Here is a 20,490-nt window from a genome sequence, read left to right on the forward strand (position 1 = left end):
AGTGTTTTTTCTTTTCTTTTTTGATTTTCACCCGGTGTTCGGTATCATTTTAGAGGTTTTGCTAGTTCAAATTCGCGCAGTCAAACCGCACTTTAGGGGTTAAGTGTGTAAAGGATGCTAATGTATTTCTGCAATATATTTAGTTGTAGAGGCGGATATAGGATTTCTAGGATATGAGTGCACAAAAAAAGGAGGAAAAAATATATTTAGTGGGTGATCCCTACTCCTCTTCATAAATAACTCAACCTTCAACCAAGTACGTCATTCAACTTTCTTGGAGCATAGGTGACAACAGTTAATATTATACCAATTGTAAAAAATATGTACAAAAAATATTTAATTTTACCGAAAGACTATGGGTTCACGTGTCCCATAATCTCCCATATAAATTCGCCCCTGCTTAGTTGTTGTGCAGATAGGAATCTAGAAACTATTCAAGGATAACTTTTGTATATATAGGTTGTACTGGTTTGATACATCAATACAGAGAAATATATTATTTTAAAGTGCTCCCTACTAAAGGCGACTTTATTCGCAGAGCTCGAATCTCAAACCTTTGGTTAAGAATGGATGATTGCTTACCATCCCACTACCACGATAGTTATTCGTCTTTCTTCTTCCTTTGACATTTATCTCCTCACTTAGAGGGGTAAGTTAATTGTTATTGTCCTCACACGATGTCGAATATTCTATTCCTTAATTTTAGGTGTCGAAAAACTGAAACAAATGTCATGCTTATATTTGACCTAAAGAGCAAAAAACATTCAAAATTGTTTAACCAAAAGATATTGAAACTTTTTTGATTAAATAAATTAAGAAAGTTGAAGGGGTAAATCTCAGCCAAGTATAATAAGATCTAGCTTGAAGGATGCTAAGAATAAGCAAGATGAATAATATTTCTATGTATTTTAGAGCTGAATGACAAATTATAAATATGATCGCTTTGAATGTAGAGAGGTTTTGCAACAGATATTCTCAGCTTCAAGTAAAAGTCATATATAGATCTTAGAATTGTGATCCAAAAATCCCCCCCCCCCCCTTTTACAAAGTGTTCGGTCCCCTTTTGTAGGGGGCAATCTCCCTTCTTACTCTCAAAAGAAAAAAGTACAACTTAAAGAATATTCAAAAGGCATATTCCCATTATTTCCTATCATGCTAACACGACTACAAACGTCGTGCGTTCGCTAGCTGCTGTCGATCGTCTTTCATCATGATGATCCTTAAGAAGCGACATCGTAGGGACCTCGCTCTCTGCTACACTTGGTTTCGATCGTGGTCGTCCAAATTTTGACCCATACAGTTAGTCCCTCCGCTTGTCAAGGTCGCGGCTTGGGGCGCCCTTGATAAGTGGACGTCATCCATGCATATGAAGAAATTTGATCTGCAAACCATGTCGGTTACGGATGAACGAAGCATTTCGCCATACCTTGGGCGGTGTGTGCTATCTTTGGAGTGACGTCACTTCCACGTGCGTCATCATGGTGCCTCTTCTCGAGGGGAAACATGATGGCTTGTCGCTTCGGTTTCACTTCCACGGGAAGTCTTTTCGCTTCAATTATGGTGCCACCCAACCCTATAAATAGGGGAAGGGTTTGTTTTTTCAAAAACGTTTGGCCATTTCTCTTCCGATCATTTCCTTTCACATTTCTAGCTTTGCTTCTGCATTTTCTTCATCCCCTCTTTCTCGTTCATTGTTCTTGGTCTTTCTTATTACATTAGCACATCTCCCTTCACAGACATGCCTAGAACACATCGATCATGTAAGGGGGTTTCTGATGCCACTCCGCTATCCATGACGCCCTCTCCCGGTGGTGAGGACCTGACGATGGAGGAAGGGGATAGCCTTCCCACCATGGAAGAGCTACTGCCGAGACACCCTATGTCTCGAAGTGACTTTCTCAAATATCCTCCTCCTAATCCCGTCCCAGTATTCTCCGAAACTGAGCAAGTCCACATCAATGCCCTCCGTGCAAAATATAACATTCCTTCTTATATTGAAATGGTTCCAGCGGGAAGAGACTTCGTAGAAGTCCATAGACTGGGGTACTGTGCTTTTTATGAGTACCCCTTTGTGATTGGTCATTCCTTCCCCCTTCTCCCATTAGCGGAAGAGTTCTATCGATTTTATCAGGTTTGTCCGGTGCAACTTTCCCCGTACACGCTCAAAATACTCCTGTTGTTGACGAAGTATGCAGAGTTGGCATGGTGTGAAGTTACCGTTCACCACCTCCTACATTTGTTTTCACCCAGCTTTCACAGGGGTACTATGGTGAATCTGAGGCATTGTTGGACAAAAGGGTTGGTGGTCGGAATTGATGATTGGGCGAGTCGCAAATTTTGGCATAAATACTTCTTCATCAGAACTGACCACATCGTATCCGACCCCGCTAGATTTCTTGAGCGGTGGAATGAGAATCGTAAGTTCCACCACTTGTTTACTCTTTCTTTTTTATTCATTCACCTTAGTGTATATTTGTGGTTTTCTTTGCAGCTATGGAGCATCCACCCCATCCCATTGCAGCCATAAAGGATTGGGTAGCCCGTTTGCTTCCCCATGCAGTGGAGACTCGAGACTGGCCCGCTTTCGTGAAACACTTTGGGCCGAAAGTTTCATCTGGTGAGTGTCTTCCTCTGTATCATTCTTTGTCCATATATCATTGTCTATTGATACGACTCTTTATAACGATAGGTCGTGGAGCTTCTAGGCGTAGGGGCCCAGTCCCTACATTTTGTGAGGTCGTCGCCTCCGTAGGGATGCAATTCACTTTGGGTGAGTCCGCTCGAGAGGGTCATGCCCAGTCATTACAGGCGAGGGGCACCTCTCGAGACATGGTTGTGAGGGAGAAGATCTCTTCTTTACCAGTTCAACGCCCCGTAGATGAGTCCTCTAATGGGGATGAGTCTTCGTTGAGAAAGAAGAGGAGGATGGATCTTGGGAAGAGCATGGTCTTTGAGATCGGCAAGAGCAGGACGGGTGCATCAGAGATGGCACCGGTACCCACGTTTATGGCCGACACCATCTTGGCAGAGAGATCTTCCCAAACAGAAGGGTTTTATCAAGGAGGGGGGTCTGCGCATTCCGCCAAGAGCGGCGCATCATCTATTGTCGGTGGGGGTTTGCATGCCGAGGGCGACGGTTCGGGTTCAGACGTCGACCCAGAGGATGCTCGCGAGTTTGCGGAGCGTCATACTCACGTAGAGGTTAGAATGGAGGGTTCTGATCGACACATAGTCATTCTTGGGAATTACGACTTATTGTCGGACTGTGATCAGGTGGCATCTGTTTTTGGCCCTTTGTGTGCTGCCCCTGAGAGCGAGGCACTTAAAGCAGTGCGTGATGTGGAGTTGTCTCGAAGCGTTTCTGGCATGGCTCTACGGGTAAATGTCTTTCTTTTTATTTCATCGTTGGATCCGTGTTACTATTTTTGGCCCATTTGTACTAACTTTTACTTCTCGTGCTAGACCATCATCATGGAGATTGAGCGTGAGCGTCGGGAAAGGAGGAGGACGACCTTTTATGGAAAGATGTTTTCCAAGTACCAAGAATATTGCACCAAACATCGTACGATGGTCGACATCTACAATCAGGATCATGATTTCCAACTGCTCTGTGAAGGGCTCAAGCAGAGGGAGGATCAATTGGCGCGTAAGGTCGAGGAGTTGAAGGAACGAGATAAGGACCTTATGAGGGTTGTTGCTCGTAGTAGTGAGCTTGAGGTGGCCCTTAGACCAGGGAAGAGAGCTTGAGCTAAGTAGGGGAGTAGTGTCTGAAAATGCTGATCTTCAAGAGAAGGTAGCCAGTTTGACTGCTGAACTAGACATGAAGACGACTGAGGTCGACGAGCTTAAGGGTGAATTGAGTGCGAATGCTGATAGATTGGCCCATGCTGAGAGTGGGAGGACGGTCGTTTCTGAGGTGGCGGTTTCAGAGGACGCTCTTCGTGTTTGTAAGTTAGAGCGGACTAAGGAGATGGAGACGTCTGCGCTTAAGACAACAAAACTTGAGGGGCATATTCAAGGATTGGAGGTGGAACTGTCCGCACTGAACAAGCAAGTGGATTCTTTAAAAGCGAAGGATGTACGACGATAGTCGCAACCTTCTACATCTTATGCCCCAGCTGATCCTGTCGTGCCTCAGCATTTATATGAGTTGTGGGTTCACGCCGAGGCTCAGCTCGATGTGTACAAAGCTCTTCATATTGATGGGAGGGCCTCTAAAGCAGAACTTCGGGATGTACGTACTAGGGCTCGTGCGGCTCATGAGGCATGCGGGTACGATCCTCTCACGCCTGATGGAGATGATATTAATTCTGATGATGTGAATATACTTGCCTCCGACTCTTGGTATGAAGACGTGTATGCCATCGAAAATGATGTGTAGTATTTGTTTTGTGCTTTCTGCTTCGCGATTTTTGTAAGGGTGTTTTTGAACCCTTTATAAGGACCAATATTTGTAATATATTTGTTGTAAATGATGGTAGTTTTGGACGTGCACCTCTGAGTCATTTTCTTTCTTTGTCTTGTTTGACGATGGCTTCTGTCGCAATCACGTCGCTCTAGAGCTTTGTTGAAATTCTAAACTTATTGCATTTAGTTGAACTATGTTTGTTAGCAATGGCCTTGGCCATAGGGATATTGCTTTTGAGCTGGCGCCGAAGCAATATCCCGTCGTGGTTCGAATGATGTCGAACCCATTCGTTTGTCGATGTCCTTAGCCATTGGGATGTTACTTTCGAGCTGGTACCGAAGTAATATCCCATCGTGGTTCAAATGATATCGAAACCACTTTTTGTCGATGGCCTTAGCCATTGGGATGTTACTTTCGATCTGGCGCTGAAGTAATGTCCCGTTGTGGTTCGAATGATATCGAACTCATTCTTTTGTCGATGGCCTTAGCCATTGGGATGTTACTTTCGATCTGGCATCGAAGTAATATCCCATCGTGGTTCGAATGATGTCGAACCCATTCTTTTGTCGATTGCCTTAGCCATTAGGATGTTACTTTCGAGCTAGCGCCGAAGTAATATCCCATCGTGGTTCGAATGATGTCGAACCTATTCTTTATCGATGGCCTTAGCCGTTGGGATGTTACTTTTGAGTTGGCACCGAAGTAATATCCCGACGTGGTTCGAATGATGTCGAACCCATTCATTTATCGATGGCCTTATCCATTGAGATGTTACTTTAGAGTTGGCGCCGAAGTAATATCCCGTCGTGGTTCGAATGGTGTCGAACCCATTCTTTTGTCGATGGACTTAGCCATTGGGATGTTACTTTTGAGCTGGCACCGAAGTAATATCCCCTCGTGGTTCAAATGATGTCGAACCCATTCTTTTGTCGATGGACTTAGCCATTGGGATGTTACTTTTGAGTTGGCACCGAAGTAATATCCCGTCGTGGTTCGAATGATGTCGAACCCACTTTTTTTCGATGGCCTTAGCCATTGGGATGTTGTAGGTGTCGGTTTTATTCATGCATTGGAGACATGTGTTGATTTCATGTACATAATGGAGTGATTTTATTCGTATGTTGGGGATACTTGTCAACTTTGCTCGTACAATGGCGGTATATGTCGATTTTGTACATATAATGGAGATTCCTTATAGTCCCTTCATTGTTCGGCCTGGAGATGTAATCAGCAGGCGGGGCAATAAATAACACCACATACCTTGAGGCACCCTCCTCGTCGCCTCATTAAAAACCTCCCCGAGAAAACCCGATTGGGACAAAATCCGGGTGAGGGAAAAAGAGTTCGACTTGGGCGGTCTCTTATCAGAAGTGGAAGTATTTTAGGTGGGCGACGTTCCAGTTATTTTGTAGTAGTTTTCCTTCCATTGTTTCTAGTTGAAATGCTCCTTTGTTTGCTGCTGTTGTGATTTTACATGGCCCGTCCCAGTTTGTTCCTAATTTCCCTTCATTCGGGTCTTTCGCTGCTTGCGTTTTGGCTTTTAGTACGTAGTCCCCGACTTTGAGTGGTCGTATTTTGGCCTTCTTGTTATAATATCTTTCTGCTTGTTGTTTTTGGGCCACCATTCTTACGTGTGCCATATCCCTTTGTTCTTCGACCTCATCTAGGTCTTGTAACTTGCTCTCGTCGTTGCTTGATCCACTCTCATTTGAGTATCTCAGGTTGGGTTCCCCGACCTCAATGGGTATGACTGCATCAGTGTCGTAGACTAGTGAATATGGCATCTCGCTTGTGCTGGTCTTCGGCGTTGTGCGGTAGGCCCATAGCACTTCCAATAACAGTTCCGACCATAGCACTTTGGCATCTTCAAGCTTTTTCTTTAGTATGTTTAATATTGTTTTATTGGAGGATTCCGCTTGACCATTGTCAGCAGGATGATATGCCGTAAAGAGTATCCGCTTGATGTGCCATTTCTCGAAGAATTCAGTCATCTTCTTCCCGATGAACTGACGTCCATTGTCGCAATTGATTTCTTTGGGGATGCCGAAGCGGCATATGATGTTTTTCCAGATGAATGTGATGACTTCTTGTTCGCGTATTTGAGCGAATGCATCTGCCTCCATCCATTTGGAAAAATAGTCAGTTAAAACCAAAAGGAAGTGTGTATTACCTCACCCTGCTGGGAGGGGCCCGACGATGTCCATCCCCCATTTTATAAACGGCCATGGAGAGGTGATAGAATGTAGGAGTTCTCCTGCTTGGTGTAGACAGTAGTATCCTGCACGAATAAGACACCTGATGTGGGCCTGGTTACCCATGTGGGTGCCGCAGTGGCCTTCTTGTACCTCTTCGAGCACACGCCTTGTCCAGTTTGATCCAAGGCATTTGGCTAAGGGGCCGTCGAGCATCCTTTTGTAAAGGTCGTGGTTAATAAGGTTGTACCTGGACGCTTGTATTCAGAGCTTTTTGGCTTCTTTTTTATCTTGCGGGAGTGTTCCTGCCTGTAGATATGATATGATGCGATTACGACAGTCCCAAGTTAAATTTATAGAATGTACCTCGACTTGGTCTATTGATGAGTGGAGAAGGGTGCCCACGTTCTCCTTGGTGATGTTTTTAGTTGTTGCCGCCAGTTTGGCGAGACCATCTGATGTTTTGTGCTCGGGAAATTTGGTCGAATCGGCATTCGTCGAATTCTGACAGCAGTTTGTGGATTTCGGTCTGGTATTTCTACAACCTTTGTTCCTTAATATGGAAAGTCCTAGTGACTTGATTCACAACGAGCTGTGATTCGAAGTAGAGGATGATCCGCCGAGCACCATACTTGAGAGCCAATTTTAATCCTGCAATTACGGCCTCATACTCGGCCTCATTGTTAGTCATTTCAGGGCATCATACAGATTGACGAATCACTTCGCCCGTCGGGACTTCAAGTACGTATCCCAGTCCCGATCCCGAGGTGTTGGATGCACCATCAGTATAGAGGACCCAAAGGTCAGATCGGTCATGTGAAGTGCGAAGTGCTTCTTGTTCAACTTCGAGCAATATTTCCATACTAAAGTCGGCGACGAAGTCGGCGAGTACTTGCGACTTTATCGCAGTTTGCGGTTGATATGTTATATCATGCTCGCTTAATTCTATGGCCCATTTGGCTAACCTTCCCGCTAGTTCGGGTTTGTGTAGGATACTTCTGAGGGGAAAGGTTATTACTACCTTTATGGGGTGGCATTGGAAATACGGTCTAAGCTTTCGTAAAGCTATGACTAATGCTAGGGCCAGTTTCTCGAGGTGGGGGTACCTCGTTTCGGCGTCAACTAAGGTTTTGCTGATATAGTAAATTGGAGATTATGTACCTTTGTCTTCTTGAACTAGAACTGCACTTACCGTGACTTCGGACACAGCTAGGTAGACTAGGAGGCATTCTCCTAGATCAACCTTGGTGAGTAAGGGTGGTGAAGACAAGTATGCCTTTAGTTTCCTTAGGGCGTCGACACATTCTGAATTCCATTGAAGTCCATTGTCTTTCCTTAATACATTAAAGAATTTGTGGCATTTATCCGATGACCGTGAGATGAACCATGATAAGGCAATTATCCGTCCTGTCAGCTTCTGTACCTGCTTTTTGCTGGTCAGCGTTTCAGGTATTCCTTTGATTGCCTTAATCTATTTTGGGTTGACCTCGATGCATCTTTGGGATACCAGGAAACCGAGGAACTTACCCGAACTTATAGCGAAGGCGCATCTTTTGGGGTTCAGCTTCATGCCGTACCGTCTTAGTATATCGAAGACTTCCTTTAGATGATTGATATGGTCTTATTTCCTTTTCAACTTAACCAGCATATCATCGATGTATACTTCCATTGTTCTACCGAATTGGTTTTTGAACATTTTATATCGTTGATTTGGATGCTTCCACAATGTCGGGTTCCTTGATAACGTTTGTTTGCACGTTAAGTCTGACTCCTGACATCGCTGATTGTTATGCTTCCGCACTCGCTCCTTTGAGTTGTTTGGTATGTGCGCAATCTTGGGCGATGCGATAGCATTCTTGTGCGGTGCGCTGCTTCCCTCGAATGTTGAATATTCCCCATGAGGCTTGATAGAGACTGGAAGGGGCCGCTCGCATGGCGTGTATCCAGGGGCATCCTATGATGGCGTTGTAAGTTGTTTCCTGGTTCATGACGTGAAATGTCATTTCCAGCGTGACTCCTCCGGCTAGGACAGGTAGCACCATTTCTCCAGAAGTCCGTTCAACTGTATTATTAAAACTTGTTAGCGTTATACTGTGCGGTATTATTTTATCTTCGAGTCTCATATGCACGAGGACTCGAGGATGGATAACACAAGCGCCGCTCTTTTCATCTACCATTATTCTTTTTACATCAGTATATGTGATACGTAAAGTGATGACAAGAGCATCATAGTGAGAAAAGGACAAACCGTCGGCATCTGACTTATCGAAGATGATACTGTCTTCGAGGTCATCATACTGTTCGTGGGTGATTGATCATTTGAGTTTATGTGTGGTGGTGAATTTGACATGATTGATTGTTGCGTCATCGCCTCCTCTGATGATCATCTGTATAGTGCGTGCGGGAGAAGGCGGTTTAGGAGGGCCCTAGGGCTGTTCGCGTCCACGGGCGAAGTTAGCCTATCCTCGATCGCTTAGCAACTCTTTCAGAAGTCCCTGCCCAACATTCACATTACCTCCTGTCGCAGTCATATGCAATCTTCGGTTTTGTGACCCCTTTCTTGGTGAAATTCACAGAAAGTTCTTGACTTCCGAGTGTTGGGGTCTGACCTCATTTTTTGCGGCCATTGCACCTTTGGACCGAGTTTCTCCAGTGCGTACATTATTTCTGAAGGAGAAACACAAAAATTGTGAGCAGATAGGAGTGGAAGCATACCTTTCTCGTGTCGATATGGTGTTGTGTGTAGAGGGAGAGCATTTATGTGCCATGGTGGAGGCGGGGCAGACGTCCTGATGTAAGGCTGATGCCTTTCTCGGCCGAGGCGGGGCCCCAACTGATCTCTTCGACCGTTGTTGCAATGATCTTTCCTTGCTTCAGCTTGAAGTGACGTCAACCATTGGATCGGACCGTTGAGGTCATCCTCGTCGGCTCAAACCTCGGCGCAATAAGCATTATGGATTTCTTCCCAAGTAGTTGGAGGGTATTTCATGAGCCTGCTTAGCAATTTCCTGGTCGCTCTCGACCCGTTCCTGCTTAGCCCATTCTGGAAGGCTGCTACTGCCATTCCTTCTGACACATTCTGCATGCTCATTCTTACCCTGTTGAATCGAGCTAAGAAGTCTCTGAGTCCCTCGCTATGCATTTTCCTTACGACAAATATATCATTTACCCTAGCTTCTGCCTTTTTGGCTCCTGCATGGGCGGTAACAAATTTATCTGCCATTTCCTCGAACGTTGTTATCGAGCGTGCCGGTAGTTGAGAGTACCATGTTAAGGCTCCCCTGTTAGGGTTTTGCCAAACTTTTTCAATAGTACCGATGGTGCCTGCTCTTTTGAAAAATCATTACCTTTCACAGCTGTAACGTAATGGATGATATGATCCTCTAGATCGGTAGCACCGTCATATATCCTTAGATAGGGCGGCATTTTGAAGGTCTTTGGGATAGCGTAGGTGGCCGCTTCTTCACTGTATAGTCTCTCGATGAATCACCAAGATCGCGTTCTGGCAACAACTTTGGAGCGCCTGGTATTTTGTCCACCCTCTCTTGGTGTTCCTTCATTTGGTCGCGGAGTGCTTTATTCTCATTTTCCATCCCCTCGATTTTCTTTAAAATAACTGTAAGCGTGTCATTACCTGCGTCATTAGCGACATAAGTGTTACCTGTATGGGGGGCATCCTGCTCATTAGCATTTATCGTGACATATGCATGTACAACATTTTTGTTATCCTTTTGGGTGGGTTTGTCAAGTATGGTGTTCAAAGTACTCGTTAGCCATTCTTCCAGCAATCTTTGCACTACTGGTGGTGCCTCTCCTATTTCAGATGTGAAGGATTCCTTCTCGCGTGAAGCAGTTACACTTTCGTTTGGGGGAGGTGAATCGTCTCCCCTGGGTGTGATGCCCGGTGTTTCATTTTCGTTATCTTCCCTGCTATCTTCATTGATGGTGTTCAGAAGGTTGGTTGTGACGCCTACTATCACTTTCAGACTTGCATCTCCTTTCCCTACCATTGCTAGTTTACACAAAGCTAGGAAGAGGTGGTTATCTATTTCAAGAGTCTAGATGAGACTAAGATCTTAGCTAAAGAAATACCCACAGACGGCGCCAAATTGTTTGACCAAAAGATATTGAAACCTTTTTTATTAAATCAATTAAGAAAGTTGAAGGGGTAAATCTCAGCCAAGTATAATAAGATCTAGCTTGAAGGATGCTAAGAATGAGCGAGATGAATAATATTTCTTTGTATTTCAGAGTTGAACGACAAATTATAAATATGATCGCTTTGAATGTAGAGAGGTTTTGCAACAGATATTCTCAGCTTCAAGTAAAAGCATATATAGATCTTACAATTGTGATCCAAAAAATCCCCCTCTTTTTACAAAGTGTTCGGTCCCCTTTTATAGGGGGAAATCTCCCTTCTTACTCTCAAAAGAAAAAAGTATAACTTAAAGAATATTCCAAAGGCATATTCTCATTGTTTCTTATCATGCTAACATGACTACAAATGGCTTGCGTTCGCTAGCCACTATCGATCGTCGTTCATCATGACGATCCTTAAGAAGCGACATCTTAGGGACCTCGCTCTCTGCTACACTTGGTTTCGATCGTGGTCGTCCAAATTTTGACCCATACAAAAATATCAAAATAAACGAAATAAATCACTCAAGTTTTAGAAGTCGTAGGTCATGTAAAACTGTTGATGCTATAACTGTGGATCCGACAATGTTAGGGTTGAGCTGGACATATCCAAATGGGTTAACCTACAGTTTAGATGCGTCCTTTAAAAAAAATGGGTATATGTTAAATGGGGGCGACCAAATAGGGCGCCCCGTGCAATTTTAGCAGTACAAACAAGTTGTTTGTTCCTTTCTTCCTAACCATTCCCTTGGCCCCATCATGTCAAAAATTATACTGCATCATGTGTACTTTCATTGTTTGGTCAAAGTATACTGGTGCGTAATACAAATTTGTCTATGTAAGGTGAACCAAAGTGGCTAAACTTGACCCTCCTCCCCATGTACTCCTTCTCCTCTTGTCCTTTTTTGGTTTTCCACCCGATATGTGTTTTGGGAATCCAATTAATGCAGATTCGCACCGGAATTTTTTTTACTTTAAGGGTAACACACTCCCCACCAAAGGTAACTCAGTTTCCAGGAATCACCCAATAGGAGTCTAGAAAGCATCGACTTTATGTTGCAATAGGACTCTTAATGTGTGTATGTGTAGGAGTTTTACCGTTCAAGGATAGCTTTTGTATATACATGTTGTATTTGGTTTAATATATGGAGAAATATATTCTTTTAGTAGGACTCTATTAGCAGAGTTCAAATTCGAGATAGTCTGGTTAAGGATCGAAGAGTATTTAAACCCTAACACAGTCTGGTTAAGGATCGAAGACAGTCTGGTTAAGGATCGAAGAGTATTTATCATCGTAACATGGTAGTTATTCATCTTCTTTTTCTTCCTTTGACATTCATTTCCTCACTTAGAGAGGTATGTTAATTTTGCTCAGAAAATTCTGTTCTTTAATCTTAGCCTTTAGGTGTCTGATATTAGGCTATATAGATGATATTTACACCTTAATAGTACCATGTTTTATTGTTGTTTTATAGGTAAATTGCCAACAAAAGGCTCTAAATGGTGTTCTTTTGTTTCGCAGGGAATATTCTAAGTGAGAAAGCACCACGGAGTGTTTTGGAGGCAATAATGTGAAGAAAACGCCCACTCGAGAAGTACTTGAGCACAAAGAAGCGAGAAAATGGCCTGAGCAAATTCCACCACGACCGCGGCAGACTAAAGCTCGAGGCAGAATGATCATCTCCCACCGCAGTCGAGCCGCGGTCTTTCCGCGACCGCGGTGCACTGTTCACGCGTCATAAATTTTTGGACCAAAGTGTAAATTCGGGAAAACTTGTTCCAAGCCCTTATAAGCTATAGAAACTCGCCCAAGATTGCGAAAGCTTATTTTTTAGACTACTTTGGAGGCAAGAACAAGTGTGAGAAGATCAACCAAACATTAGAGTTTTTCTATCTCTTTTATTTTCTTGCAATTACACATTATGAATAATTTAGTAGTTTCATCTTGTTTTGTCATGAGTAGCTAATTCCTTAATCTAGGGTTTTGATGGAACCTGTTGAAGGATGAACTTCTTGTGATGTTAATATAGTTTGCCAGTTTAATCTCTATTTGTTCAACTACGTGTTTGTTGTAGTTAATTGACAGGATCCTCAATTAGTTGTGCCTATTTAGTGTGCATAACTCGGGAGAGAGTGCATATTTAGGTAATTGTTGAACAACACCACTCCCAAAGTATATGAGGGATCAATAATTACAGGTTTAAAGGTGGGATTAGGGATAACGAAGCCTTGGGTGCAATCTAAAATGAGTTGTAATAAACAAAGCCATCTAGCGTATCTCAGGAGAGTGCGTCTAGTAAATTATCGTGATTACTCGGGAGAGATTTACGGTAATAGGAGTGCTCATGATTGATAGAGGTGATTTGGGGAATCTATATGAAACATAAACGGAAGGGATTCCATCAATAGGAGAAATCATAACCTTAGAACCTTCTCTTAATTGTTTACAACTTAATCATAGTTAGTTTTCAGTTGCTTATTTAATTTCATTCTTAGTTAGTAGAAATACCATCAATTGTTATTGACAACATTTGGGAAGTTGATTCCGGAGAATTTAGTAAGTCTAACGAAAGTAATTGATAGGTTAATTCCTTTTGGGTTCGACTCTAGGCTAAATACTCAGATTATATTTGCAACGTTCGCGTGTCCTTTTTATAAGATATAGTTGGGCGTGATCAAATTTTGGCGTCGTTGCCGGGGAATTAACGGTGTTATCAATTACAATTGAAAGAAGTACAAAAATTCTTAGTGTAGTCAGTTTTCTCTATACCCAATCTTTACATTGAAATTTTAACGTTTGTTGACTTGGTTGCACAGGTGCATGCCTAGAAACTTATCGAGAACTAGTGAAGCATTTGAAGAATTATCATATCCCGAGAAAGTTTTCAAGGCCTTGAATCGGGCCAACCGAAAAAGCAAACAACAACAAACAACTGAACAAATCGAACCAAACATGGGGGACAACGTGGTAGACCCAGCAGCGCCAATAGCACATGTGGCACCTCTTGTGCCAAAGGCTGGGCATCGCCCACAGCTAAATTTCTGGCCACAGTGATTGTAGTCCCTCAGATACAGGCTGAATCATTTCAAATCACAAATAACATGCTACACTTGTTGCAAAACAAGGGACTATTTTCGGGGTCACAAGTCGAAGATCCTCAACAGCACTTGAAAACTTTCCTTTCAATATGAAAAACTCAAAGGCAACCCAACGTAACTACGGAAGCAATCAAGTTGTTATTGTTTCCATTCTCAGTGACAGGAGCTGCCCAGACCTGGCTAAACTCACTCCCTATAAATTCCATAACAACTTGGGAGGAGTTAGTCAAGCAATTCCATAACAAGTTCCACCCACCCAACAAGATTGCTCAACAAATTGATGAAATTTTGAGTTTCAAACAGAGATCAATGGAGACATTGCATGAAACATGGGAACGTTTCAAAGGGATGTTGGTTATATGTCCACACCATGGTATTCCAGATAATATTGGGGCAGAGGTTTTACATGGGATTGTTAGATAATGTGAAGAACATTGTTGATGCTTCAACTGATGGAGCATTTTTGAGAAAAACATGGAGAGAAGACCAGAGTCTGCTTGATAAGATAGCGCAGAATTCGGGATGGACAACCAGGAATGCACCTATCACTCCAATGGTTCACTCAGTGCCCTTAGATCCATCCAACTCTATGGCCACCTTATTGACACAGATGAGTATACTCACTAAAAAGGTGGAAGAGTTAGGGTAGAAGCAGTAGGTACACATCGTAGATACTACCAATGGGGGTTTGTGCACATCTTGCATTAGTCAGCCAATTGGTAACCAGTGGAATGCAGAACATGATCATCATCACTACCTTGAAGACATGAACTATGTGTCTAATTATGGAGGCCAGAGACAGGGTGGTCAGAATTGGGGCCAGCAAAATCAGTTGTACAGGCCAGTCCAGCCACAGTTCAATAATGGGAACATGGGAGGTATGACACCTCCTAACAATATGGCACCTTACCCAAGGCCATAGGGATATAACAATCAGAATCAGCAGCAGGGGTATCACCCTCCTCAGCAGCAGCATGGTGGACGGTAGGAAGAAGGGTTTTCTAAACTTGAGGCAATGATGCAGCAGGTTATTGGGTCTAATGCAAAAATTAGTGAGAGAGTAGATGCACACGATTCAGCTATCAAGAATATTGAAGTGCATATGGGCCAAATTTCGATGTCTCTGAACAATCGTCCTCATGGGACATTACCTGCTGATACCTAGATAAGTCCAAAAGATCAAGGCCCGAAGCAGCTGATGGCAGTGAGTCTACCTAATGGCAGAGATTTGGATGTAGAGCAAGAGAGGGCTCAAGAAACCAGATAGGCTGAGACACTCATACCAGTGCCCATTGAGCTGGATGAGTCAACGAAACTGACAGAGGTGACAGTCCAGCCTACCCAGGAAGAAAATAACATTCAGATTGAGACTGAGAAAGAAGCTGAGACAGCCCAGGAACCAGTAGTTGAGGTGGCAGCTGATAAAGATCAATCCCAAATCATTGGGAAGAAGAAACCTACTGCACCATTCCCTCAGAGACTGACTAAGTACCAAAAAGAGGAGCAATACAAGAAATTCTTGGAGAAGCTGAAACAAATCCAGGTAAATATTCCATTGATTGATGCTTTGAAAGAGATGCCTGGGTATGCAAAAATGATGAAGGACTTGATGTCCCAAAAATTTGATTTCTAAGACTTGGCCACAGTTACTCTTACTCAGACCTATAGTGCAGTGGTAACTAGACCAATTACGGAAAAGTTGTCTGACCCAGGGAGCTTTACAATTCCATGCACTATTGGTAATTTTGCTTTTGCTAAGGCACTGTGCGATCTAGAGGCCAGCATAAATCTTATGCCCCTGCAATTTATAAGAGGCTGGGGATTGGAATAGCTAGACCCACCTCTATGTTGTTGCAGCTGGCTGACAGGACTGTAAAAGACCATCTGGTATCCTGGACGATGTGTTGATTCAGGTAGGGAAATTTGTGTTCCTTGCAGATTTTGTGATCTTAGACTACAAAGTGGATGAAGAGATTCCCATAATTTTGGGAAGTCCGTTCTTGGCCACTAGGAGAGCTCTCATAGATTGTGAGACTGGGGAGCTAAAGATGAGATTGAACGATGAAGAGATAACATTCAATGTGCAGAAATCTATGGGCGACCAAGTGAATTCACCAATTGCTCTCTTAATGATGTCGTGGATGTAATCGTAGAGACTGATGATGAGATGCTGACTATTGAGGACCCTCTTGTTGCATGTCTGATGAATTTAGATGAGGTAAATGGAGAAGAACTGGCGGAATGGGTGTTGGCATTAGAGGGCAGATGGTTCTGGGATAGAACTCTTGAATTTGAGCCTTTGCACTTGGAAAATAGAGAAACTCCTCCAGCCAAGCCATCCATCAAGAAGCCACCAAAGCTGGAGTTAAAGCCACTGCCCGCCCATCTCAAGTATGAGTTCCTTGTACCTGACTCCACATTACTTGCTATTATCTCATCTAGTTTGTTAGATGTGCAGGCACAACAACTCTTGCTGGTACTCAAAGAGTGTAAGACTGCCATTGGGTGGACCATGGCAGACATAAAGGGGATCAGCCCCGCCTAGTATGCACAAAATTCGGCTGGAAGAGGGACACAAACCTTCCAAGGAACACCAAAGAAGGCTGAACCCCAATATGAAGGAAGTGGTGAAGAAAGAAGTGATAAAATGGTTAGATGCGGGAATTATTTTCCCAATCTCTGACAGTAGTTGGGTTAGCCCGGTTCAATGTGTACCTAAAAGGGGTGGCATGACGGTAGTTAAAAATGAAAATAATGAATTGATCTCTACGAGAACCATCACGGGCTGGAGAATTTGCATGGATTACAAAAAGTTAAATCTAGCCACCTGGAAAGACCATTTCCCACTTCCCTTCATTGATCAGATGCTGGACAGATTGGCAGGAAGGTCACACTTCTGTTTTCTGGATGGGTACTCATGGTACAATCAGATCTCCATTGCACCATAGGACAGAGAGAATACCTCCTTCACTTGCCCGTATGGCATTTATGCCTTTCGGGGGATGCCCTTTGGCCTATGCAATGCACCCACCACATTCCAAAGGTGCATGATGGCCATATTCACTGACATGGTAGAGGACATAATGGAGGTATTCATGGATGATTTCTCAGTGGTGGGAAACTCATTTCATGAGTGCCTTATAAATCTGACTCGTATGCTGAAACAGTGTATCGAGACTAACCTGGTTCTTAATTGGGAGAAGTTCCATTTCATGGTACAAGAGGGCATAGTCTTGGGGCACCGGGTGTCAAGCAAAGGAATTGAGGTAGATCGTGCTAAAGTGGATGTGATAGCAAAACTGCCCCCTCCAACTTCAGTCAAGGCAATCAGGAGCTTCCTCGGGCATGCCGGTTTCTACCGGAGATTCATAAGAGACTTATTAAAAATTACCAACCCCCTATGTAAGTTGTTAGAAAAAGATCACCCTTTCTTGTTTTCTGATGATTGCAGGGTAGCATTCGAGGAGCTGAAAACTGGCTGGTCACAGCACCTACCATTGTTTCCCCCGACTAGGAGCAACCTTTCAAACTAATATGTGACGCTAGTGACTACATAGTGGGGGTAGTGCTGGGACAGCGGAAAGACAAGCTAATGCATCCAATATACTATGTTAGTAGAACGCTGAGTGGAGCCCAGCTGAACTACACTATGACTGAAAAGGAGATGTTAGTTGTGGTGTTTGCTTTCGACAAGTTCAGATCATACCTGATTGGCTCTAAGGTAATTGTATACACTGATCATGCAGCTCTCGGGTACTTGATTGAGAAGAAAAAGTCTAAGACACGCCTGATTCGTTGGGTGTTGCTACTGTAAGAATTCAACCTCGAAATTTATGATCGTAAGGGCACAGAAAACCAAGTCGTTGATCATCTATCACGACTTGAGGGAGCTGAAAAATCAGTTGAGGTCGAAGATATTCTGGAGACCTTTCTAGACGAGCAGTTGCTCGCTACTAGTCTTGAGGAAGTGCCATGGTATGCAGACTTTGCAAACTACATGGCCAGCGGTATAGTTCCCTATGACATTTCCTCTGTACAAAAGAAAAAGTTTTATCGTGACTGCCGCATGTATTATTGGGATGAACCTTACCTGTTTCGAATATGTGTTGACAATATGATCCGGAGGTGCGTCCCTGAGATAGAACAATCTTCTGTTTTGCAGGCATGTCATGCATCGGCATATGGAAGGCATTTTGGAGGAGTCAGGACAGCTGCGAAAGTGCTAGAAGTCAGATTATTTTGGCCAACAGTGTTGATGTGCACCAATGGGTGAAGGGCTGCAATGAATGTCAGCGGACCGGGAACATTTCTTGTCGCCATGAGATGCCCATGAACCCGATTCAAGAGGTGGAAGTGTTTGATGTCTGGGGGATTGACTTCATGGGACCCTTCGTCAGCTCTTTTGGCAATAAGTACATACTTGTTGTTGTGGATTACGCGTCCAAATGGGTAGAAGCTGCAATGTTGCCCACTAATGATGCAAGAGTGGTGATGGGATTTTTGAAGAACATATTCACCCGCTTTGGGACACCAAGAGCGATTATCAGTGACGGAGGCACCCACTTCTGTAATAGAGCTTTCGAAACGTTGCTAGCAAAGTATGATGTACGCCACAAGGTGGCTACCCCATATCATCCCCAGACTAGTGGGCAGGTTGAAGTGTCCAACAGAGAGATAAAGAGTGTGCTAACCAAGACTGTGAATGCCACAAGAACTGATTGGGCGAAAAAGCTAGATGATGCACTCTGGACTTATAGAACTACTTTTAAAACACCAATTGGTATGTCACCATATAAGTTGGTGTTTGGGAAGGCCTGCCACTTGCCAGTAGAACTTGAACATAAAGCTTGGTGGGCACTGAAACAGCTGAACCTAGACATTGAGGCTGCGGGCACAACGAGAATCACTGAATTGCATGAGCTTGACGAGTTCAGATATCTTGCTTTTGAGAGCACAAGGTTGTACAAGGAAAGAATGAAGAGGTTGCATGACCAAAACATTGTTGAGCGACATTTCAAACCCGGGGACATAGTATTGCTCTATAACTCAAGATTACCGTTATTCCCTGGTAAGCTTAAGTCACGATGGTCTGGTCTATTTCGAGTGGTAGAAGTCTTCCCTTCAGGAGCTGTGAAGATTGCCTCGGAGAAAGACTCTCACACATTTAGAGTCAATGGGCAGAGATTGAAGCTATACATAGGCATGAAAGAACCAAAGGAAGTGTCAGAGATCCACCTGACGGAACCTCAGAGGTCGAGCGAGCCTTAAATGCGCTTGTCTGCGTCGTGCCGCGACATTAAATCAGGCGCTGCGTGGGAGGCAACCCACGAATGTTGTTGTTAGAGTTTTCTTGTAACTTCCTATACAAAAAAAATAGCGTCAGCACCGCGACCGCGGTGAGACGTAACCTTTCTACCTCCGATTTTTAAACCCACCGCGGTCGACCGCGGTGGGTACCAGGTATTTTTAATTTCTTTTATTTTTTTCGTTTTTCTTCTTCTTTTAATTTTATAACCCCCACTTAAAAAATCTCCTCCCCCCCTAAACAACTAACCACCCTCTCTAACTCTCAATCCCTCTCTCTCTAAACCCTAACCCCCCAAAACAATCCCAAATCCCTCTCTTCTTATTCTTCTTCTTCACTCATCCCACTTCCCCCATCTTCATTCCTCTTACTCCTTCACCCTTCTGGGTATGTAATACCTATCTCTCCCTTCCCTTTTCTTTTTGTATTTTGTTGTAGTATATGCTAGCCTAGTGTTTGTAATGTTGTAGTAATGTTTAGTCGATTTTTGTTAGTTGTTTTCTTGTTTTTCTTGTGAATTTCATTTTTGCGAATGGTTGGTGAAGGGGCTGTGTGTTTAATGTGGTGGAAAGGTGTATGTTGGTGGGTGTTGAATGAAGTATTGTGGGGTGTGATGGTGTAGTAGTATCTTTGATTTAGGGGAAGTTTTGATGTACCCATGAGGGCTATATGTGTTAGGATAGTGCCTTGCCCACAAGGTGTTTGGGAAATTGCCCCAATGGAGTTATAAGGGCTAATGTGACATGGTTGTGGTGAAGTCTGAATAACCACCCATAGTCACACATTTCACACACTCACTAATAGGTATTTCTCTGTTTGACATGTACAATGAGTTCATCTAGGAAGAGACGCAATACAGGGTCCTCCGCTAGTGGATCGGGAAGCTCCTCGAGAGCCAGGAGTCAGGCCAGTGCACCACAGTTCGACAGCACTAGGTTTGTCTCCCAACCGGCGGAGGACAGATACAATGCAAAGGCAGCAAAGAAATTGCTACATGAGGTGCATATTGACAGACAAGCCTTAGAGGTGGAAGGCCCGAACATCTTCAATGAATTGATGAGGTGTCAGTTGGACATCTTCTTCGAGGTACCGAAGGTGGCAAATGTTCAGATGGTTAGGGAGTTCTACGCGAACTGCTCGGAGCGTGAGAATAGGGTTGTTACTGTGCGCAATACTCTGGTAAATGCATCTATCGAGGCCATCCATAGGGTTTATCGGCTGCCAGTGTTCAAGGGAGAAGCTGATAATTATTGTACTTTTAGCCAAACAAGTGCCTTGTGGAAAACTCTTCTTGAAACTATCTGTGTGCCAGACAGAGAATACATATGGATAAAGCCCAGGATCACACT

At 43.7% G+C, this 20,490-nt stretch overlaps 1 non-coding gene across 1 annotated transcript; it reads right to left on the reverse strand.

The window, feature by feature from the left end:
- Positions 1-14,106: 14,106 nt before the first annotated feature.
- Positions 14,107-14,213, reverse strand: LOC142171333 (small nucleolar RNA R71). Its single transcript, XR_012700905.1, has one exon. It is a non-coding gene; the product is annotated as a small nucleolar RNA R71 (small nucleolar RNA).
- Between the last annotated feature and the right edge of the window lie 6,277 nt (positions 14,214-20,490).

This window comes from Nicotiana tabacum, chromosome 16, assembly GCF_000715075.1.
Source record: "Nicotiana tabacum cultivar K326 chromosome 16, ASM71507v2, whole genome shotgun sequence".
Classification (NCBI taxonomy): domain Eukaryota; kingdom Viridiplantae; phylum Streptophyta; class Magnoliopsida; order Solanales; family Solanaceae; genus Nicotiana; species Nicotiana tabacum.